The sequence below is a fragment of the Crinia signifera genome, chromosome 2 (genome assembly GCF_055691185.1).
Source record: "Crinia signifera chromosome 2, ASM5569118v1, whole genome shotgun sequence".
NCBI lineage: Eukaryota > Metazoa > Chordata > Amphibia > Anura > Myobatrachidae > Crinia > Crinia signifera.
In genome coordinates this window covers 380,851,485-380,875,817 of record NC_139218.1, presented here as the reverse complement: position 1 = coordinate 380,875,817, position 24,333 = coordinate 380,851,485, and the positions used below count along the sequence as shown (strand labels likewise).

The 24,333-nt window shown below is 45.5% G+C and overlaps 1 protein-coding gene across 1 annotated transcript in view; it reads left to right on the top strand.

Annotated features, from left to right (window-relative positions):
- The window catches only part of LOC146058571 (cyclic nucleotide-binding domain-containing protein 2-like), a 161,661-nt gene that overhangs the window by 82,609 nt on the left and 54,719 nt on the right, over positions 1-24,333 (top strand). The window lies entirely within an intron of this gene.

Below are 24,333 nucleotides of genomic sequence, written 5' to 3'. Positions count from 1 at the left end.
AAGATGTTGAAGAAACATCTTTTCAAATTACCTCTGTGCTCCAACAAAGAAGACACTCCTTTTCTGTCCCCCTCTATTTTGTATCATATATAGTGTCTTTTTCCCCCTTCGAGATCTATATAACCAGATTGTCTCATTTGGGGCTAAATCGGATGCTCTAGCATCAGCCTGTGCAGATTTCTTTCCCCCTTCCCCCTTCTCCCTTGATTAAATCGTTCTGGTGTGTACCTAGCATTAGTCTCATTGCAATGTGACTAAGATGAATCAGGAGACCGAGCTGATATTTGATATGCAACACTTGTATATTGGTATGCAATTGAGTCTCTGAATCTGTATATGAAGTGATACTATGATACTTTTTTCCACGCCAAGTTTCGTTGTGCCAATTATCTAGTCTCATACAGATAAGTGTTGCATATTAAATTATGTTTATCGCATTGTAACTGGATGATTTTTTTAAGGAAAAAAGACGCCAGGCAACAACAAAGTTGCATGGGGTCTTGGCAGTTTGGCACTATGTGTTTGAAGTCACATGGCATATTGAGGCTAGTTGTGTGGCTACACATCTGTATACACTATAATTGGCCTCTCTGCCTTACGCCTTTCTACAAAAAGTCTGAATGCCAGATGCACTAAGCTTCAAAAGTGATAAAATGGAGAGTGCTAAACAGCCAGCCAATCAGCTCCTGCCTGACATTTTTTAAACACAGTCTGTGACATGGCAGGTAGGAGCTGATTGGCTGGCTATTTATCACTCTCCATTTTATCACTTTTGAAGCTTAGAGAATCCGGCCCTTAATCTGACTGAATTCATGTCGACCATTTGATGTCGACCTATTGACTCTCAACATTAACATTGTCGCTTTATTAATCCACTCCCATGACCTTATTCTGGTCCAGACGCACCTGCGCGAATTCGTACGGCTGCGCAATGTTTTTTAACTTAGCATGCTCATTTCTGCATATGTGAATGCGCGGTGTGCGCGCAGCCACAGCAAACAGATTGTTCACCAAGCGCACACACATAAGACTGCAGGCGGGTGGCGTGGTGAGAGGGGCCAGGCGATGCGGGCATGGGAAATGCTGGGCGTTCCCATGGTAATCACACAGTGACTTGGGTGATGGGGGCTGGCAGTAGACATCCCAAGATGTCAGCTGCTCGCCATGTTCTCCTCAAGAATACATGCAAAACTAAGGCACCTGAGAGTGTGGCTGAATACGGGCTGTGAATGGAGGGAGGCGGCATAGGTAAACTGCGGGCAGGCTGAAAATGACACGCAGCTTATAACCAGAATAACCCCCCAATTCTAACACCAGAATTTTGATATACTGATTAAATAAACATTGTACTGTACATATTGGTGGCAATCATGCCAACTGTCTATTGTCGACCTTTGGTCTATGTCCATATTGACCATTTGGGGTCGTATAGTAAATAAATATAGTAAATAATGTTTTTCAACAGCAAATTAAAAAATGATGGAGTTTAATTTTTTCAAACAATTTCCCTATCTCTTTGCACATTGAAGTGCTTCCATTTCCCTTCCGGCGTCTCCAATATGGCCATTAAAATACTGAATTATGAACCTGGTTTAAAAGTCTGCATCGTCCGCTCCCCTGCGCTGATGAGGAATCATTTAGCTCATGAGTGATGACGGCAGAAGGTTTGCGTGTGGCTGTATATGTAAGGTGGAAACAGGGAAATAGCTGGAGGCTACTCATTGCAAAGCAGCATCTTGGAACTAGATTAATGAGCACAGAAGCGCGCCCGGCCGCCGTCCAATTGTAAACTGTCAGTTACTGTTAACTTGGGTCCTGGAAAAACAATACGCTGATTTCTGTGACTTTATTTCATCACAGTTATTGCAAGAATAACAACACCAGCTGAGACGTTATACCTGAGATGTATTACTGAGGAGGAGAAGGGTGCAATATTTCATGTAATCCCTAGAAGGATCCTTAAACTGGCCATACACTGGCCACCTGTCACCCAATTCCGATCGATCCGGGTCAAGAAAACGGGTGAAAAGTGTCCAAGTGTTTGACATCCAATTTCCCGTGTGCATCGGAAAGTAGTAGTAGTAGTACATTTATTTATAAGGCGCCGCAAAGTGTCTGCAGCGCCGTACATAGCAAACAAAAAACAAATTACAAGGTAACGTACAGGGTGTGTTGAAAAATACAGCATAAATAGGGTATAGCTGGTAGAACTAAAATCAGCATCAGTTCAGAAGTAGGTATCAAAATTGTCGAGGAGACTGAGGATGAATTAGAGGAAGGGAAGAACAGGACAGGAGGACAGGTGAGGTAAAGAGGTAGGGTGAGTACGTGAGGCAGGAGGACCCTACTCATAAGAGTTAACATACGAAAAATAGGTGGGTGGATGAAAAAAAAAACAATAGGATAAGTAGGAACGGAGGGGAACGGAGGCAGGATAGGAGGATCAAAAGAGGATAGGAGGAGGGATAGGCTAGTCAAAAAAAGTGGGTTTTGAGGGAGCGCTTGAAGGAGGTAAGGGAATCAGAAAGCCTGATGGGTGGCGGGAGGTTGTTCCAGTGCAGGGGGGCAGAGCGAGAGAAGTCTTGGACACTGGAGTTGGAGGAGGTGATTAGGTGAGTGGTCAGTCGGCGGTCAGTGATGGAGCGAAGAGGACGGGAGGGAGTGTGGATAGAGATCAGTGAAGAGAGGTAAGGAGTGGTGGAGGAGGAGAGAGCCTTGTAGGTGGTGGTGAGGAGTTTAAAGAGAACTCGGAAAGGAATGGGGAGCCAGTGAAGAGATAGACAGAGGGGGGTGGCGGAGGTAGAGCGGCGGGAGAGGAAGATGAGCCTAGCAGCAGCGTTAAGAATGGATTGGAGAGGTGCGAGGCGGGTGAGAGGTAGCCCAGAGAGAAGGATGTTGCAGTAGTCAAGGCAGGAGATGACAAGAGTGTGAATGAGAATTTTGGTCGCGTCAGTGGAGAGGAATGGTCTGATGCGTGAGATGTTGCGTAGGTGAAAGCGGCAAGACTGTGAGAGAGCACGAATGTGGGGGGGGTGAAAGAGAGGGAGGAGTCAATGATGACACCGAGGCAGCATGTTTGGTCGGTGGAGGTGATCTTGGTTTCACCAATGCTGATGGAGATAGTGGGAGAAGAGGGGATGTTCGGGGGATGGAAGATTAGAAGTTCAGTTTTAGCCATGTTTAGTTTCAGGAAGCGTTGGTTCATCCAGGCTGAGATGGCCGTGAGGCATTCGGAGACCTTGGACAGGAGTGATGGGGATAGGTCGGGGGAGGAGAGATAGATTAGGGTATCATCAGCTTAAAGGTGGTAATGAAAACCATAGGAGCTGATGAGGGTGCCCAGAGAGGTGGTGTAGAGGGAGAAGAGGAGAGGGCAGTTTCCTATCCTGCACCCCTCTAGCACACCCCATATTTATTTATTTATTTAGCTGCGGTTTCTTATATAGCGCAGCAGATTCCATTGCGCTTTACAGTTGTTTCGTCTCCTGCACCCCACCAGCAGGCTTTCTCTTTGCTTGGCACCCTAGACACCCGTGACATCCTAGCTTCCATGCCTAGCTGTCATGCCCTATACCAGGGGTGTGACTACTGCTAGTGCACACTGACCCCTTTGTCCAGAGGAGCCCACACCAGACATGCTGCTCCCATTTCGTCAGTAGTAAAACACATAAATATAACCATACTTGACGACTTTTACATTTGCCTTTCTGGGAGAAGCCTGGAGGCCAGCTGAGTCGCGGGTCCTCCCCTCTCCGCAGACCCGTGATTTGCAGTAAACGCCGGTAATACTATCAGCGGGGAAGGGGGGTTCAGGGGCTCTGAGACTTACCCACCTTTCCGGGGGACCGGGAGGCGGACTTGATTTTCTAGGAGCCTCCCGGCCATTCCGGGAGGGTAGGCAAGCCTGAATATAACCCAAAATGAGGGCACACTTAAGTCTACTAAAACCAGGGTAAAATATATCTGAGAACTCCTTTATTTAAATGATAGTTTATACCACAGTCGTTGCACTAATTCTGGTTATAAAATTAATGATTTGCAGTTTCTGACGTGTTGGAAAGACAATGGGCCAGATTCTCTAAGCTTCAAAAGTGATAAATGGAGAGTGATAAAAAGCCAGCCAATCAGCTCCTACATGCCATAGCAGAGTTCTGTGATTAGGTAGCCCCTGCCCAGACAGAGTGAATGGAATGCTGATCACCTGCCATGTGCGAATCGATTTGCATCTCACAGACCATCAAATGAAGCACAATAAGACTCTCCTCCAGTCTCCAAACCTATAAGCGTTCCCTAAAAACTCATCTCTTCAGGCAAGCTTATCAAATTCCAGAACCAGTCATAGAACCTTGCGTTCTGGTGGAATCGATGCAATAAAGAATACAGTATCTATCCTTATGTATCAATGCCTATTTTCCTATAGATTGTAAGCTTGCGAGCAGGGCCCTCCTACATTTTGACTGTCTGTAAATACCCTGTTTTGTTGTATCACTGTCTGCTATTGTAAAGCGCAACGGAATATGCTGCGCTATATAAGAAACTGTTAATAAATAATAAATAAATGATTTCCCAGTCTGTGCAAGTGTGCGTAACTCTGACCCTTCCACATAGCGACAGAGACCTGCTGATCGAGGCCGGCGCTGACGTCACACGACCTTCCTGAAAACGGCTGCGGTTTTTCTGACACACCCAGAAAATGACAGGTTGCCACCCATAAATAGCGACAGGGTTGCAAATAAATATGTCGCTATTGTTTGTTACTGCTTTGCATTGCGCATGCATTCTGTGACCCACACACTTGTGCAATCATTCAATAAACGAACGGCTTGCAAATTCACACAACAGCAATCAGTTCTGATTCGGGTGCTATGTCGCTAATGGTGCGCGCTGTCGAGCATTAACTGCGTCATCCTCTGTTGTCTGTACATGCAGGACGACGGAGGATATTGCAAGCGTGGGCCATGCTGTGAAATGCATTATGGCCCCCGCTGTCACTGACAGCATTTAGAACAGAACATCTATTTAAAACGTAATTGTCATTTTTTATTTTACAGTATACTTTGGTAATCGATATATTGGTCTACTGATGATGAGAGCATTGCTGCATCACGGCTTGTTATTTACTGTGCCTGCTCCTACAGTTTCTGGCACCATTAGGGAATATGCTGGGAGGCTGGGGGCTGCTTCATCTTCATTTCTCTAGCAGCTGTTCCTCTGTGCAGCCACAGGATGTAGAGGTGCCGCTGCACTGCCCAATCAGCAGTGACCAGCTACATGGCAGGCACTGGGGGAGGGTAGGAGTATGCAGAGGGGTTGGTTGGTCCCTCTGATATTGATGCCTACTGAAAGATTATCTTCCAGCAGCTGCCCAATGGGCATTTTTGATTGGTCGCATCAGATGCGACTATGTCAGGGAAAGCCCAGCTTGGCGTTGTTGCATCTAATTCATCCACGCCAGGCAAATGGTTATGTACCCTGCCCCCATATTCTGTTGCTTCCTGCCCTGGCTCACTCCAATGGTAACTGCCAATAGGAAGCTTGCAAGCAACATTTATAATCACATACAGATTCTACATTGCTGAGGATGAGTGATTCTCATCCTTCGCACCACCGGGGTACATGCTACTGTATGTATCAGAAAAATTTACTTGTGTCAAGCCCTTCCCTTGACAACATTGCTGTTTCTTACATTACAGAGAAGACAGTAAGGGAGGCAGTCCCCATACACACCAGAAAGATCAGGATCGTCTAACGATCGGCTAACGATTTTACGTGCACTTCCCTGGAGCGCTCTCCCGCGGCCTACTCACGATGTGCTAACGATCGTGTTTCTTTTGCAAACGATGTAATTACGATGTAGATACGATACGACGTCGCTCCCGACGGTCGTACGACCATCGGATGTGCGGATCGTGAGTACATCGTGTGTGCACTGGCCATGGTCGTTTATGACATGTAATTAAAGGGGCTGGGCTAGCAGAGGGGGGACAAAGACCAGTAGCCATTTTAAAGGACCTCATTTCTGCTTTGTGACTAGTGAGGCTTGGTGTATACCTGCTGAACGCTGCACATTGTTATTTTGGTCTGCTTTGTTTTTGCCTGGCATTACAAAGTGTGCTTTTATTTTTCCCATTCTGATTTTTGCATTATGGATTCTTTCCAGCAAGAATTCCTGCTTTCCTACGCTGTACTCAGGGTGAGGAGGATGAGGGCCCAGCGTAGGAAGGCTCGGTCCTGCTGGACCAAGCAGTGGCTCCTAGGCCGACAGGCGCGGTCTCATATGCCGCTGTTGATGGAGATTCGCGAGAATAATCCCCAGGATTATAGGAATTTTCTTCGCATGGACGATGAGACCTTCCAGGAGCTGCTGCGTCTTGTCACCCCCCTCATCCAGAAGCAGGATACCAAGTACCGCATGGCTATCCCTGCTGAGGACCGGCTGGTGGTGACCCTCAGGTTTCTGGCAACAGGACGATCGCTGGCGGACCTCAAGTTTGGAGCCATCATCTCCCCGCAAGCTTTGGGCCTGATTATACCGGAGACCTGTAAAGCGATTGTGAAGGTCCTGCAGCATCAGTATTGCAAGGTAAGGAAAAATGCAGCACACAATTGTAGTGAAAACATTATTTTTTTTATTAAAATAATTTAACCGTCAGATTCACAAATACTTATAAATGTATTTTTTCAAGTATAAATATAAAAAGTGCAAAAACAGTAATGCAAATACCCCCCAAAAAAACAACAATTGTAATGGCTTTGGTCTGCCATGAGGTAGAGATCAGTATGCCACATGGTGCTTGTAGCGCAGATAATGCATGTCCCCTCCACCTCACGTGGCGCATAGTGCAGATGCAATAGTCCCGGCCCCATTGATATGCACTATGCGCCACGTGGCCCTGTCCTTTGTCTGCACCACATGTACCATGTGCCATACTGCACATTGAGTACACATAATTTAAAAAAGTGCTTTGTGTTTTTTTTAAATATTGCTATAAAATGTTAATGAAGTTTGCAATGCGGTAAGGGGCGGTATGGCAGACGGCACATGTAGCGCAGACAATGAAAGCACCCTCATGCATGCATGGCACATAGTACAGAAGCATTGGTCCCGGCCCCATTGCTCTGCACTGTGCGCCACAGTATCATGAAGGTCCTTTCTTTGTCTGCGCAACATGCACCATGTGCCATACTGCCCCATGCATGGACCTATAGCAAAAACACACATAATATATAAAACCTAGGCAAAGTGCCCTAACAAGTAAAAGAATTAACATAAAACCACAGAAATGCCTAATTGCCGTGCGTTAAGGGGCAGTATGGCAGACGGCACATGAAATGCCTAATTGCCGTGCGTTAAGGGGCAGTATGGCAGACGGCACATGTAGCGCAGACAATGAAAGCACCCTCATGCATGCATGGCACCTAGTACAGAAGCATTGGTCCCGGCCCCATTGCTCTGCACTGTGCGCCACAGTAGCATGAAGGTCCTTTCTTTGTCTGCGCAACATGCACCATGTGCCATACTGCCCCATGCATGGACCTATAGCAAAAACACACATAATATATAAAACCCAGGCAAAGTGCCCTAACAAGTATTAACATAAAACCAAACCAATGCCTCATTGCCTTGTGGTATGGAGCAGTATGACAGACGGTGCTTGTAGCGCAGATAATGAAAGGGCCATCAGGATTACCTGTTGCATACCGCAGATGCAATGGTCCCGGCCCCATTGTTCTGCGGTATGCAACAGGTCACCATAGCCATTATCTCCACGACAAGCACCGTGTGCCATACTACTCCATGCCAACTTTGAAATAATTGTATGGAATGTGCTTATAAATCTTGTAAAACCGGTGTTTCGTCTTGGTCCGTGCTGTCACTCAACAATGATGTATACAGGTGACTGTAGCGAGGAGGTGTAGCCGGTTGGGTACAGGATTGCGCACTCGGTGGGGTGGTTTCAGGCAATGAGGCAAGTGCTGGTGAGGGTACGGCACTACTAGTAGATGGCGTCTCCTGCCATGGGAGAAGTCCAACTAATTTGGTTTGAATTGTCAGAAGGCCAAGACGGCCCCTAAACAGGAGTTCGCTAGTGAGACGTTCGAACGCCATCTGTTGTTCCAGATTCAACTTCCGCAAGCCCTCAGCCACGTATTTGCCGAAGGTGTCATACTGGTCAGGGGGCCTACGTAGCACCTGCTCTGCTCGTATAAGTATATCATCATCTGGGTCTGGGTCAGGGACTGTCTTGGTCCTGCGTTTTTTCTTTTTTGAGAATAGTTGTGGCGGGGTGGGGGTTTCTGGCACTCCACAGATTGTTCCAGATGAGTCAATTGCAGGTGGCTCAGGGGTTGGCGATGGGGTTGGGGTAGGGGTTGAGGTGTGGCCAACCTCTTTCTCTGTGCTTGTTGTCTGTTGAAAAGAAAATAACAACAATTAGTTAACATCTCCTTTTCTTTTTTGTTCCAGTTCCCCAACACCGTGCAGGAGTGGCAAAACATCGCTGCTGAATTCGACGAGGCGTGGAACTTCCCTAATTGTGGAGGAGCCATTGATGGGAAACACGTCCGCATTAATCATCCACCCCACAGTGGTTCCTACTACTTCAACTACAAGGGGTACTTCAGTATTGTGCTGATGGCTGTGGTTAATGCGAACTATGAATTCATCTTTGTGGATGTCGGCAGGAATGGGCGGGCTTCAGATGGTGGAACTTTGAAGGACACAAAGTTCTACCAGAGGCTCGCCTCCAACACCCTGCACTTGCCCACAGTCAAAGAAACGAAGCATGGGCTGAACTTTGTTTTCGTGGCGGACGAGGCATTTGGGCTTCATGAACACATCATGAAGCCCTATGCCAAACGTGGTCTTGACCACGACAAACGGGTCTTCAATTACAGGCTCTCCAGGGCACGGCGGCTTGTGGAAAGTGCATTTGGAATTATGGCTAGTAGATTCCGCATTTTCCACACAGCCATTAACCTGCGGCTGGATAAAATCGACTGGGCCGTCATGGCGTGCTGTGTCCTGCACAATCTACTTCGGCGCAAAGAAAGGGCCCATCGGCCGGCAGGACCAGCACCACAGGAGGACCCAGACGAGCCTAGGGAGGTTGCACCAATCGTGTCCCTGGAGACGCCGGCCCAGCAGTACCGGGGGACAGCAAGAGCCAAACAGGTCAGGGACCAATATAAGGAGTACTTTAATGGCGTTGGTGCTGTCCCCTGGCAGGAAGACCACATTTAAAAAATGATGGGACCGCAAAGGAATGCTCTATAGGAGCCTAAAACAAACAAAGGAGGAAGGGGTGTATACACATTGGACCAGTACTTACCGACAACGGCTGGGAACTTTCATCCAGGCCCACAAACACATCGTCTGCCTCACTCTCCACCATTAGGTAGAGTCCCGACCTTGGCACCTCATGGCTCAACGTGAAGGTCAGCAGGTTGTAGTACCATAAAGACGTCTCGTATACATCTGCAATTCCTGCACCGGACCTTTTGGACGATTGAATTTTCTTGTGTTCTTTAAGGAACACGGTCCTCAAGTTCTGTATTTTTTTTCGGACCCAGTCCGCATCAGCCTCGGGATTGTAGCTCTTGCTGAATTGGGCCAGCTCCTGAAGCGCTTGAGCTCTTTTAATTTTATTGCTGTACTCCTTCGATTTAGTTTTCCAAAGGCAGTCCAGCTCCCTATATTTCTCAAGGAACGCCTCTATAAATTCGTGTTCCTTGGCAATCGCCTGGGCCATTTCTGTAAAAAATGAATAGATTTTGAAAAAACCTATGTACATACTTTTTGACAAAACAAGTTGTCTTCATATAAACAGTATATGTAAATATGTTTCAATACACTGTATATTATTATTAAGAATACATGTTTGGTTTCAAAATTATTAAACAAATTTTAATAAATATTATTATAATATTTTGTTTACAAAACTTTTTTAAATCCTGGGGGTGAGAGAACATCACCTGCAAAAGGGCAGCTGGATGGTAACATTATGCTTTGGGTAGTGGGTAGGCCGCAGGGGGGTGGGGTGGCCTGTGGTGGCATACTGTGTAGTGGGTAGGCCGCAGGGGAGCATAGTGGGCTGTGGTGGCATAATGCATCTGGGGCCTTTGCCATTGGTGGGCAGCGGGTACACGGGGGGGGGGGGTGGACTGCAGTGGCCTGATAGCAATACACATTGGTGGGCAGCGGGTACACGGGGTGGTGGGGTGGACTGCAGTGGCCTGATAGCAATACACATTGGTGGGCAGCGGGTACACGGGGGGGTAGGGTGGACTGCAGTGGCCTGATATCAAAACACATTGGTGGGCAGCGGGTACACGGGGGGGTAGGGTGGACTGCAGTGGCCTGACAAAAACATACCTGCAGTCCGGTGCACGCTGGAGCAGACGTTGTGTGATCTCTGCTGCATCCACGAGGCTCCAATATGGCTGCGGTGGGAGTGTCCTGGATCTCTGGCGTAAACAACCCGGATCGGATGGATGGTCGCGACGACGTAAGCGCACACAATGTGCTAACGATGTGCATAAAATCAGCACACAATCAGCGGTCGGATCGGCTGATTCTGCTGCAGGAGGCAAAATCTCCAATGCGACATACGACGTGCCGGGAGCGCGCATCCAATCGCAAACGACCAGGATCGTGAGTAAAATACAAACGATTGTGCACCAATTCAGGCACAACCGTCGTTACAACCGTCGAAATTTGCCCTAATCGTGCCCTAATCGTTCTGGTGTGTACCAGGCCTAAAAGACTGATAATCACACTATTTTCACTATTCTTGTTGAAAATATGTGAGTAGAGGCAGTGGCGTAAAAGTGGCGCAAAATCAGCACCTGGAATTTCGGCAGACAGGCAGTCCCACCCACCCAGAATTTTGGCAGACAGGCAGTCCCACCCACCCAGAATTTCGACAGGCAGCCCCACCAGCACTGCCTAACCCCTCCCCTTGCCGCTGCCTGGGTCTGTGCCCGTGACCCGCAGATCTACTTGTCTGTGGTCCCGTCACTCCCCCTGGACTGGCTCCTAATGAAAAATGACCTTCACAAAATGGCTGCCCCTAACAGCAGACCATTATTAAGGTGTCTGCTGTAAGGGGGCGGACATTTTGTGAAGGTAATTTTTCATTAAGAGGCTGAGCAGAAGCCACTAGGAGCGCCGGGACCTGCGCAGACAAGTAGATCTGCGGGTCCTGCCTGCGGTGACGGCAAGCGGGGGAGTGGGGGGTAATGCAGGTTTATTGGTGGCAGTGCAGTGCAGCGCAGCAATAGCCTGCAGATCCCCGGCACCCTCACTTAGTGCCTCTCTGCCACCACAGGGTCTGCGGGGCTATTGTTACGTCACTGAGTAGAGGCCTGAGGATGTAGCAGATTATCTGAACACACCAGTGATGCCCTCCCACTACAAACAGCAGCATTTCTCAACTATTGCAGTGGTTTTAAGTACAGGCGTACTCACTGTTGTATGCACTGGAAGATAGAGTGACGATGGTGGAGCAGGATGTCATTCAGCTCGTCAGTTGGTGATTATATGCATAGGATTCCAGTGAATTACAACTTACAGTACATTCAAAAGTGCATTAACTCACCTGATAGCCAATGACTGCATTACTTTGTACGTTATCCTGCAAACTTTGTTCGCTTTATAGAAACTATAACCTATTGCAGCTGTTGGAAGTGTACGCTCATCTCTTCTTGTTAAAGGAAATCCTATATCAATCCATTTAAAGTATTCATTATGGAAACCGGAATGATATAGTATATAAGTCACAAAGTTATTTTTTTCCCCTCAAAATTCGTCTTGCGTCTGCCTGGTTCTAAGCGTAGTAAATCTGGGCCTTTGCTGCGCGCCGGTCTCACAAAGAGGCCGCACAAAGTTTGCATTGTAATAGTTTTGTCATATTTCACTAGTTGGCCCAAGTCCCTGTAGCTGTACGTGTTTTATTGCTCCCCTCCGTCAGAGTACAAATCCCTTGTTTTCTCTCAAGAACATTCTGTTTTTGGCTTCGTGCCTCTGAGTCCAGGTATTGAATGTCTGTTTGATGCCAGAGACAAATTAAGCTACTGGACGCCAAACATTTCTATCTTTTTCACCTTAAATATCCAAGAAACCAAAAAATTCAATCTCGCGCTTTGTGTGTGTTTATGGAAATCTCGTAACTTCGCCCACAATGGCCGGTAGTGCTGCAGGAGCACCGCATTCAGTGGCAAAGGGGCAGATGTGTTAAGCCTTAACAAGAAATAAATGCAAGGGTGATAAGGAGAGATAAACATCCAGCCAATCAGCTCCTTACTGACTTTTTTCAATCACAGCCTATAACATGGCAGTTAGCAGGTGATTGGTTGGACATTTATCTCTCTTTATAACCATCGCATTTATCTCTTGTTAAGGCTTAATACATCTGCCCTATTGTTAGTTAGCAATTTTCTCTTGTATCACTTTTGGGTCCAAGCCAGAAAGGTGCTCCCTCGTTGGATCCCCGACGCCTAAAGAATATAATTAACTGGGAAGAGCATCGCCTCAGGGGCTCAGCATCTCTGTCCGTGGACAGAGACCTTGCTCCCCTCCAAAAATGGTGCTTCCACCGAGGAGACAGATGCTAGAGGTCCTCCTGCATCTATGGTCTCTGTCAAGGCACCCAACGCTAGCTGGAAGTGCTGATTCTGGTAGTGTTGGGGCACTGTGCATGTACCCCATGGCAATGAGCATAGATCCCCTTGGGCATCGAGTATTTAATCCCCATTGGTAAAGAGCATGTAAACCGCCATGGCAATGAGCATGTAATCCCCATTACAATGAGCAATGCTGTGTTGCATAATGTGTAAAAGGTATTATGGTGTGTGGCATAATGTGTAATAGGCATTATGGTGTGTGTGTCATAATGTGTAATGAGCATGACTCTAAATATTTTTAGGGCATGCACTGTCTCTTTGTAAAGTAAGGGGGGGAGCAAATGTATAGTTTGCAGGGGGTGAAGGGGGAGGGTGGACCGCCATTCACTAGGCAGGGTTAGTGGAATCAACCAGAATAACCCCCTATGTTTGGGGGTTTGAAATCCTGAGCTAGTACTGTAATAATTCCTATGCACGTTCCGTGGCTTGGTACAGTTATATATGCCAAACAAAAGGCAATTTTTAGTTTTACGTACAATATTACATTGCTTGCACGTTTTGCAACCTGCAGTCACAAGTGTGGTTGCTTTAAAATGAATTCTCCCTGAATTCTCCCTGATATTCTCCCTGATAGTCTCCCTGATAGTCTCCCTTATATTCTCTCTGATATTCTCGCTGATATTCACCCTGATATTCTCGCTGATATTCTCCCTGATATTCTCCCTGATATTCTCCCTGATATTCTTTTCTCCCTGAATTCTCCCTGATAGTCTCCCTGATATTCTTTTCTCCCTGATATTCTCCCTGATATTCTCAATGAATTCTCCCTGATAATCTCCTTGATATTCTCCCTGATATTCTCCTTGAATTCTCCCTGATATTCTCCCTGAATTCTCCCTGATAATCTGAGCTGAGGGTCAATTTATTTACATTTGTGACATTTAAAGCAGGAGCGGGCTGAGATTATTATGTAATTGTACTGGGATATTCGTTCACGTGGTTATACGGGGTACTAAGGTACTAAGCTTTGAAGCGACAAAGTATACAGAGATAAACTACCAGCCAATCAGCCCCTAAATGTCATGTTACTGGGTTTCAAAAATAACAGGTAGGAGCCGATTGGCTGGTCCTTTTCACTCTTTATTAGTGTCAGTTTTCACCTCTTGGCTGCAAGCCTGCAGCCCCCCCCCCCCCCCTCCCCCACAGACTACAGACACCGGGACTGTGATTTAGCTTCCATGGGCTGCTGCTGAAGCAGCCTATAGAAGCTGGGGGCCAGCGTAGGCACAGTACCAAGGATGCTACTGTGCGTGTGCCGGTCCCGCGACCATGGTAAGGAAAGAGGGGCCAGCAACAGCCCATAGAAGTAGGAGCCGACACTTTATCACTTGGCTTAATACATTTGGCCCAGTGTGAGGTGGGACTGACCTGCATGGTGGTTATACACAGGCCCCCTTACTGGAGAAACTGCTTCTGAGATGACACTTCTCTGATACTGATAGGCTGGGGAGCTAGTGACCTCATCACCAGCCAATCACAGACTGCAAACTGCATCATCAGCTGCAAGCGTAAAACAGCAAGAAGGCCGGACGCCGCTCCCTGCTCATCACAAGAACCTTTTTACGCATTTGCAGGACCTGTGCATCTGTGCAGACTCCCAAACATTGTATTTGTACCTTTGGGTTTGCATGCAAATATGAATCAGACCCAATGAACAAACAAACAAACCACAAATGAACACACGTGTCATAAAACATGAGTTAAATGCGGCGGCGGCTCCAGAGGTGTGGCTGCAGCACAGTCCAAAATTCAAATAGGGGAGCCACACCCACTGCCAGTGAGTCCGTTTGGAACGGCAGTTGGTGTTTCTCCCCTTTTTGAATTTTGAACTGTGCTGCCACCTGTGGAACCGCCACCGGTTACATCATGTACAGTATTATTAAGGTGGGGCTGCCCCCCAAGAGGAGGTTTTCTGGGTACGTAAGTTCTGTGTCAGGCGCTGCACCCAAGCCCAAGGGGAGCTCAGCTACGCTTGTAGTTACATAGCTGGTCTTCCTTTCCCAATGCTTAACCACCCAAATTGTGTTATTGGTCCATAAATCAGTTCTTTGGAATAAGGATGCATTATGACTGTTTTATTGAATCAACTATTTCTATAATGCATTAATAAAGGCCACTGAATGATAAACTGAAATAAACCCGGTTCATGAGCTGTATAAAATTTATACTTGGTAATGACGGGATATTCAAACTTTATAGCGCTATAATGATCCTTCCTCTGAACGCATGACTTGCTGAGCTATGCCAAGATGGACCTCTAGTAATAGTTGTCTGGCATCTGCACAGAGTATAGATGTGTAACGGCTGCACGTTATTAGGGATTTACAGCCGGCCAATCACATCATGCCAACTACATTAATGGATTGACCGGGTGTGCTCTGGAAAATCAGATACAGTATATGTCAGGCATGTCCAAACTATGGTCCCCCAGCTGCTGTGAAGTCCCATCATGCCTTGCCACAGTTTTACTATTAGGGAATGCTAAAACTATGGCAAGGCATGCTGGGATGTGTAGTTTCACAACAGCTGGAGGGCCACAGTTTAGACATGCCTGGTATATTTTGTATAATAAAAGGGGGGACTAGCCCATAGGGGTAAAATGGGAGCTGGGAGTTCTATTGAAGATCGGTTGTTGCCCATAGCAACAATTCAGATTCTATCCATTATCTTCTAGAATATGCTAAATAAATAAGAAGTATCATCTGACTGGTTGCTATGGCGCATGCGCAAACCCTGAACATCGGGGATGGGGCCACCAGCCAATCAGCTCCTACCTGTCAATTTTCAGACACAGCCTCTTACATGGCAGTTGGGAGCTGATTGGCTGGTGGTTGATCACTCTCCACAATCACTCTTCAAGTTTAGTGGCCGATTCAGACCCATTCGTTGTAGGCTGAATTCGGGCGATTATGAGTTACCTCTGGTCTATAACGATAAGAAGAGCAGAACAGAAGAAGCGGAAAATAAAGAGATAAAAGTTATTTTCAAGTTAAAAATAAACAATCCATTTTTATTTAAAGTGTTCTGACATTTTCTCGCAGCTAAGCAGTCTTCAGGCAATTACATCTAATGACAGCTAATTAAAAAAAAAAATCATTTGTCCTTTTGTAATGTACTGGAAGGTAACGGTAGATAAGAGCTGACTCGGGGCCAATACAGCCCTTGAAAGTGAATGGTAGGAAAATGTCAAAAAGTTTTTCTTTTTTAAAGTGAATAGTGTATTTCATAGAGGATAAACAAGTTATCATGTTCAAATGCCTTCACAATCCATCCTTGTATATATATATATATATATATATATATATCTATATCGCTACCCAGAAAAACGTATCTTCAGGGTAGTAAAATACTCTACCCAGTAGGACCTTTAGCATCTATGCATCTGTCCAGTAGGCCCTCTAGAATATGTCTCCTCCAAGGTGGCGGACATTTTTGGAGGGACATTTTAGCAGTTTCCAATCATGACGTCAGACCCACTGGAATCTGCAGACACCATTATCCCCCAATAATGCCAGCTTCCCCAAGCCACCGCTTGGGCTGAAGTACCATAGTTACGCCACTGGCCCAGAATCTTTCAACTGATCACTAGAAGAAACCTGATGCTCCCCCACCTTTCTGCCCCCAACTCCTTGGTTCATTGCATGCATGGAAAAAGTATATGCAATATAATGTTTATAAGATATGGGCTTCTTGACTGTAGCCCATTTCTTTCTTTCCATTATTGATCCCCTGCTGGCTAAGCCCCTTGAGGATTCCTAGAGCCCGCCCCTCTCTGTGCAACCATTGCCCCAACCCCTTTCCTTTTTCCTTGTTTTCCTTCCTACATCTCCCTTATATTACAAATATGAAAGGGATTCTCCATGTCCACACGCATTTTTAGAATGTCTTTTACAATCAGAGCATGTTCCCTTCCTGCTCTTTTCATTATTTTTTTTGTACTTTATGTCATTATATTTACTATTGTGTCTCTCTCTCTCTGTAATGTGTTTGCACTCTCATTGTTCAGATTCACGGTGTTTATATCTACAATTATTTACAAGAGACTTGAGGTTAAAAAACAAACAAACAAACAAATAAATACACGCTGGTAGGTTAATTGGATTGTGACAAACAAATAACTATAGTGGCCCAATATAATAATTATTATAGTTATTCTAGTGGGGACTGATGAGAATAACTGAAATAGTAAAGCTATAAAATATGTGTGTGCTATATAGAAATGACTGGTAAAAAAATGGATAATAAAGTGTAATGGTTCCAGGCACAGACTGGGGCTGTTACCGAGCCCTAACATTTAATTGCAGGTCACATTTTACTGTGCACTTTCTCCGCGATCCCTTCGGCAACCGGATGACTGGCCAACGGTCGGGATCCTGACAGTCAGTGTACTGACATCAAAATCTCAACTGTTCCACTGCCCAACATTCGGGATCTGACCAACAGGGGCTATTGTCCCTTGTGGGGGTCAATGTCCCCAATAACAGGAGTACTGGCGGCTGGGATTCTGAGGTCAGTATACTGGTGGTCAGGATCCCGACCGTCCGTCAGTCATACCAAACCTGTCCCTTCCACCTCTGTTTATGTAAGTCCCAGGAGCTGCTTTGTTTGAGACTGTACATATTAATTTGCATTCCAAGCTTGTAAATGTACTGTGTTTACACCATGATGGTATCAGCTGATTTATGTCAGCCTTGGTGATGTCACAGGTCAGAGTAGTATGAAGAAGACACCATTTATTACTTTTGAATCCATAAACCATTGCTGATGTCTCATGTAGTCAAGATCAGACCATAATGTCAGTAACCGACTGTATTGTGTCTACGCGTCACCTACTGAGTTTCCCCAAGTAAATGGAATCTTGGAAATACTGTAAAAGTTCATACAGGTCGAGCATCCCTTATCCGAAATGCTCGGGACCACGAGAATTTTGGATAAGGGATATTTACGGTTATCATTTGGTTTTCTAATACTTACATGGTCCCCTGGTGGTGCCCTGACGGTCCCACAACGTCTACAGTGTCCTCCGGCAGCCTTCAGAATCCTCTTCATCAGTCCCAGGAGGGCATTGCATGAGTGCGCGGGCGCGCAATGCACTCCTGGGACCGCTGAAGACGCTGAAGAAGATCGTGAATGCCGCAGTGGACATCGGGGGACTTGATAAGTATGAAAAAAGTGTGTGTGTGTTGGGGGGGGGGGGGGGGTTAGGGGAAAAAAATCGGAAATAAATATTCTAAAAAAAAAAACACGTTTTTTGGAATATTTCGGATAAGAGATCTACGGATATGGAAGACTCGGCCTGTATTACAAATATTTTTAAAATTCATAAAATGATATTGTTTGAATAAGAGTAGTAGTGGAATAGCGGTGGTGGCTGGTGGTGGCTGGTGGTGGCTGAAGAGTAAAATGATTCTGTTTTGAAGGGGAAAATTGGGTGAAATTTTACTACGGATCTCAGTAAATTCTAGTCGACCATATATAGTATCAGTTGGGGGAATAATTTGTTTCCATGTGTGGCAAGAGAATAGGAGGCAGTGGTGTCAGGTCAAGGATGATGAAGACGTTACTTTAATAGTGGAATGATAGCCCATTCGCTACTGTTATATGACTCACTTTGAAAGTGCTCCACGATGAGATGCGTTTTGCTTAATAATTGATCATTCTATTTCCTACAGTATTATTGTAAGAGAGACAGTTATTTTAAAGACAGATGCCTTGAAAGTGTTAAACAGCCAGCCAATCAGCTCCACACTGCCATGTCACAGGATGTGTTTGAAAAATGTTAGGCAGGAGCTGACTGTTTGGTTGTTTATCTCTCTCCATTTTATCACTTTTTTGAAGCATCTGGCCCAGAGTGTGCAGTTGGAAAGGGTAGATAGACTGATAGCAAGGAGCATATGGATGGTTTTCAATCCTGGGTTCCGACTGTCGGTATGTCCTGACAGCAGTGGCGTAACTACTGTAAGGCAGCCCTAGCTGCCGCTTGGGGGAGCAAGCGGCAGCGGGGTCTATGTGGGCGCCGGTACCCGCTCGACGAACTGACATACTGCTGCCTGCTGCTGCCTACTTGCTGAGCACCAGAGGTGAGTCAGCCGCAGCACTGGTGCAGCCATGGCAGACACAACAAATACCCCCACTGATTCAATTGACTGTACACAGAGCCGGCTGTTGGCTACTGTGTACAGGATGCGCGGGCGGATGGGCGTGCTAGGGTGGCCTGGTATGTGTCCGAGCCAAGAAAAGCAGCAGTGTTTGCTGGTCTCTCTTCCTCTATCCTGCTTCAGCTTCTTCGTTATGGGGAAACACGCTGTAGAGAAGCCCGGGGGGGAGCACCACACACTTTTTGTCAGGGGGTAGCAAAATTTATACTTACGCCATTGCCTAACAGTCGGGACCGTGGCCTGTTTTCGGTCCACTCGCCTGTTTATCGGCAGGCGGAATTCAATGTCCCACCTGTCGATCGGCAAAAAGGGGGCGTGTCCGTCTAAACAGCCAGGGATTGACGAGATCCGGCCTTTAGCTCGTTGGCTGTTGATTTGTTTTCAGAAGGATTGTTTAAGATCTCATTGCACCTATATAATCAGTTTGTCACACCCACTTGTGCAAAAATCTGTATTGGGGGGGTGACGAGTTAGGAAACCGGACGACATCACCCTAGTGACACCACTGCACAGAAATTAAAAAGTTATCACTGCACAAAGCTAAGTATGAAAGCCTGTTAATGTCTCATTTGTAACAGAATTAGTAAAGGAACTTTTTATGTCTGACACTAATTAGACATTTCTATTATCTTGATGCTTGAGAGTTGGACATGTCCTTTTATAAGTAAAAATAATTAGCAGCACCTATCAGAGGTTTCATTAAAGAAAAAACTGGCATTAGCTGTCACTGTATTCTCCAATGCGGGGTGAGATTTTCTATGTCCGGAGATGACCCTTCCTGAGACAGTGCTGGCAAATAACATTTATACTGCAATGTATTAGCTTGGGGGAAGATGTGGTATACAGATGCCCGTATTACATATGAAGGTTCTTATAAATGTGTATGACTGATGCGGTTGAGCCACAAATATTATTGGAAACTAGGAATGTGCCACATATATTTATTCATAGATATTCCTAAGGGGTATATTTACTGTATTAACATGTTTTATAGAAAAAAAATAATGTGAAAAAGAATGTTTTACATTATTTTAGTATAACCTGAATGCATTAATGGCTTTTAAAGCAGTTTTTACAAAAAAAAATGCTACAATCCCTTTAATTTTTTTTTTTTAAAGTATTCCCCATACCTATAATAAGAAACACGATCTGGCCAAATGTACTACAAAATAAATAAAAAATTGAAAAAAAAAAAAAAATCTCAGGATGAACACTCCAGCTGGCATTATTATCACAGGGCTCCCAGTGACTCCCCTATTCAGGAACAGCTTTCTCTGCCTTAAAGCCAGGCACTGTGTAAAGAAAAAAAAAAACGTACTCCAATGGGGCTCCTTCTTCTCCAGCCGTGCAGTAGTCCCTGGCATTGTGCCAGAGTCTACTGTGCGCAGGTCTACGGGAACATGGCACCCATGTCATGTTCTTGGGAACATCCTTATTGTGCATTTGTGAATGACTGGAAAATGTCCAAGTAGCCATTTTCCTAGTGATATTTGCAGCTCTTCAGCAAGCAAACCAGGGATAAGAGAAGGACCATGGAGGAGATGAGTGAAAATGTAGGAGGAGGATTCAGTGGCGTAACTAGAAATTTTGCGCCTCCTCGCCAAAGAAAATCCTGGCACCAAGCCATACATTTATTACATGTTCGTTGCCAGGTGTTACATGTGCGTTGCTAGGGGTTTCATGCACATTGCTAGGGTTTTTTTTTTCTTTCCAGGGGCAATCTTTAACCTCTGGGTAGTGATATATGCTACCCAGTAGGACATCTAGCATCTATCCATCTCTCCAGTAGGCCCTCTAGCATCTGTCTCCTCCAAGGCAGCGGACATATTTTGAGGGACATTTCCTAAGATGCCATATGGATGGTTAGACCCATTGGAATTTGCAGAGACCATGCGTACCCACAGGGCCAGCTCCCCCAAGCCACCGCTTCGGCTGCAGTGCCATTGTTACGCCACTGGGAGGATTGCGGATATAGACAACGCCCTTTATCACTAAGAGCGCATAGAATAGACATGTGTAACTTAATAGGTGGTTGTTCCCTGGAAGTTATAATATTGAAAATCATTGCTTGGATCGAATCCAAAGCCAGAATATTTGTAGGGCCAGTAAAATAAAGGATGACACATGTAATCTGATGGACAATTGTATCACTGGAGAATACAGAAAATTTAATAATTAGGCAACTATACACTTGTATATGGAGTAGAATCTAGTAAGGTCTGTGATTACCGCTTGGCATTACCGTAAGTGGTGTATACTCTAAACACCTTATTCCTGTGACCTTCATATACTATATAGTTTCTATAGTAGCCAATATCAGGAGATGCTTCATCAGTTCTCCAATACTAAACTGCATCTCTCAGATAGAAAAGATCAAATCTCTCAAAATTGTATTTGTTACCAATGCACCAAAATAGACCCTGATATGAGTAAATCAATGAAGTGATTTGCAGATAACGGCTGAAGAAATTGCATTTTCTAAAGGAAGTGCTGCTAGTTTTCTTTACCGCTGCATGCCGTAAAACGATAGCGAGAATATGATGGTTGCTATGGGCAACAACAGCCCTTTTGATTTTTAGAAGCGCTTTAAAATTCACAGTATACAGGCCTACCGTATATTTGTGTAGCTGAGCAGTCCCATTATACATACAGAGACCTTGGTTTGCATGTGTCTAAATTTTGAGTAATGGGCTGATTCCTCTTAAGCCCGGTCCTGCCGGTCCGTTTTGTACTTTTAAAGTACACATTGTATCGGATCGCATGCCTTGTGCATGCTTTGTGCATGCACTGCGATCCGATACGATGTGTACCTAGTACAAAAAGTATGTGCAGCACATACTTTTTGTACCGTAATATGGAGGTTACTCTGGTTGGTGCGTATATTTCCAAATTATTTCGGAGCGGTCCGCACGCCACACTGTGCGGACATAGTACGAAGAAACGCCTCCTCTGCATTCGGACGGACTCACTCTTTAAGAAGAGGGCGTGTTTACGGACGACATCCAAACCTTTGCGTGTGCGGTGGACACACACATATTCTGCACGGTCTTACAGCGTATGCACGGTCTTACCGCGTCAGAACGGACGGGAACCTGCCCGTATGCACCGATGCGGTGTATTTCCGCAAAACTCACCACTATTATCTGACACTATTATATTACATGTGACATGTATATTTATATTAGTGATAGGAAGTTCTGTCCATTGCTTGCAGTGTAAATGTGTTTTAAAAATGCAGCATATATTTGTGTGTTTAGTAATGGTCCATTTAAGCTGCAATGGTTCCAATTGAAGCAATGACAAGAGTGTAATTAATGAGTAATGAGTAAAGGAGTGGATTGTATTGTGTTCAGCTGACATTGGTTGAGGTGCACCCATACTGATTGGGCGTTCCGAATGCCTAGCGCATGACCGAGTGGTGTCCGCAAAGCAATACTTGCTTATGAAGACCGCATGTTTCCTGCCTTTTTGTTCGTGTGCATTCGGTGTGCTGTCCGAATGTACGCATACCATAATTAGTGAACTCCCTCGTGTACGCCCATGTTTACGCCCAGTTTAGCCCACTTTGAAACTATGCCCCTGTGTAGTTCCGAATGACGCCCATAATACGCCCATATTTCACGAGTGAATGCGGTGCACATTTCTGTACGGTATTGGTGAGAACAAGTACGGAGATCTTGCGTGGCACATGCGCATAGCGTTGCCCACACATGCGCAGACGGCTAAAAAACGCCATCCGAAAGAGTTCGGGAAAGTACGCACAGACCAGAATAAGGCCCTATGTGATGCGCGGGAGCGCGCATCGCATAGTACAAAACGAAGCGTCTATGGGCTCCTTGAGTTATATAAATATCCCAACTTAAAGAATTATTGGTGCCTCTATAAAGAGAAATAATACCCCCCCCCCCCCCTATTTAGGTGGAGTCAGATGTCCCTTTTCTATTTCAATTCACTTTTCAGATGGAATATGTAAAAGATAAGAACAGAAGACAAAGATCTCCTCATGTCCTTGAGGACTTGGTGGAGGTTCCAGGGAGTACGGGGCCCCGTCTATAAACCAGATGGAAATCTTTCATGTCCTCCATAAAAGTAGTTCCATTGATGTTGTGTGCAGAGTCCCCACCAATGTGTTTCGATCCTTACAGATCTTTTTCAAGATGTGCGGACCCTTCAAAGTTCTTGGCTTATATAGACCTTTAATTATCAGATGGTGTACACATGATCCTAATTGCTCCTTCAGATTGGTGCTGTATAATTAAAAAGTCCGGGATCAGCTGTATTTATGATATTCAGATATACATAGGGCAGTATTCAATGAGAAAAATCCTGTTTTATGGCGAATTTGTGCTTTTTTCGCCTTGGACAGAGCATTTTGCTCTCCAAAAGCGAGCAACCCTATTCAATGTGAAATATTTGCCGTCTTTCTAAGTGATTTTCGCCGTCTCACGCCGTGTAGCAATTCTCCATCTTTTCATGGAGAGCTGGAATGTGAACTTTTAAACCAAAAGGTTTTTCTTTTTAAATTTTGGTGTCAAAAAATCAGGATTTTTTTTCTGTGAAGGGGCATGTTATTTTTATTCATGTGCTTATAGCACATGAATATATATTTAATAAAAAAAATATATATTTTTTTAATTTTTTATTTTTTTGCACAGAGCAGCCAGCAGGGGGCCGGAGCGCTCGAGCCGCTCATTAGATATTCATATATTCACTGCATCCGATCATTACATATGCACGATCGGGTGCAGTAAATACTGGGTCACCCGCTGGCTATAGGGGGGGGGGCAGCTTGTGCTGCCTGGGTCCCGGGGAGCCCCCTCCCCTCCACATATGTTCTGGGGCAGCCAGGGAGACTTTAATCTACCTGGCTGCCACTGTCCCACGGCTCCCTGCCAGCTCCCTGCCGCGGACGCTCGTCCGCTGCAGGGGTTAAGACTCGCCGCGAGTGGCGGCGAGTCTTAACCACATTGAATAGAGCGAGCAGGAGTGGCAGCGAGCCCTCCGGAACAGGGCGAGTGCATGGCGAGAGAAAAAATCTCTCGCCATGCACGGCGAATTTTTCACATTGAATACTGACCAAAGTCTGGGTATTTGGTTTTGCAGGCCCGGTCATGTGGCCTTTCTTCCTCCTTCCGGCCGGGATGACCCGCCTTCGTATTCATCCGAAACTCTACATCCAATTCCTTCCAAAATCTGTTTGGTTCTGATGGTCTCCGTAATTTAAGTATAATAATAAATGGATATTCTTCGTATATAAATGGAGACGTTGGATAATCCTCCTACAAGGTAAATATTCTTTATTATCAGTAAAAGCGGAACATAATTTTCTGATTAGTGACACGATCAGGCTTCTCCATATTCAAAAAAACTCCCAAAATGTAGAAAATCTTCATATGACCCTAGTTCGTGGTGATTCGCTAATTCCTATTGGATAGAGTTTTGTGGCGGGATATACGGTCTGAGCTTACTTAAGGTGCTGGATGCCGATCGG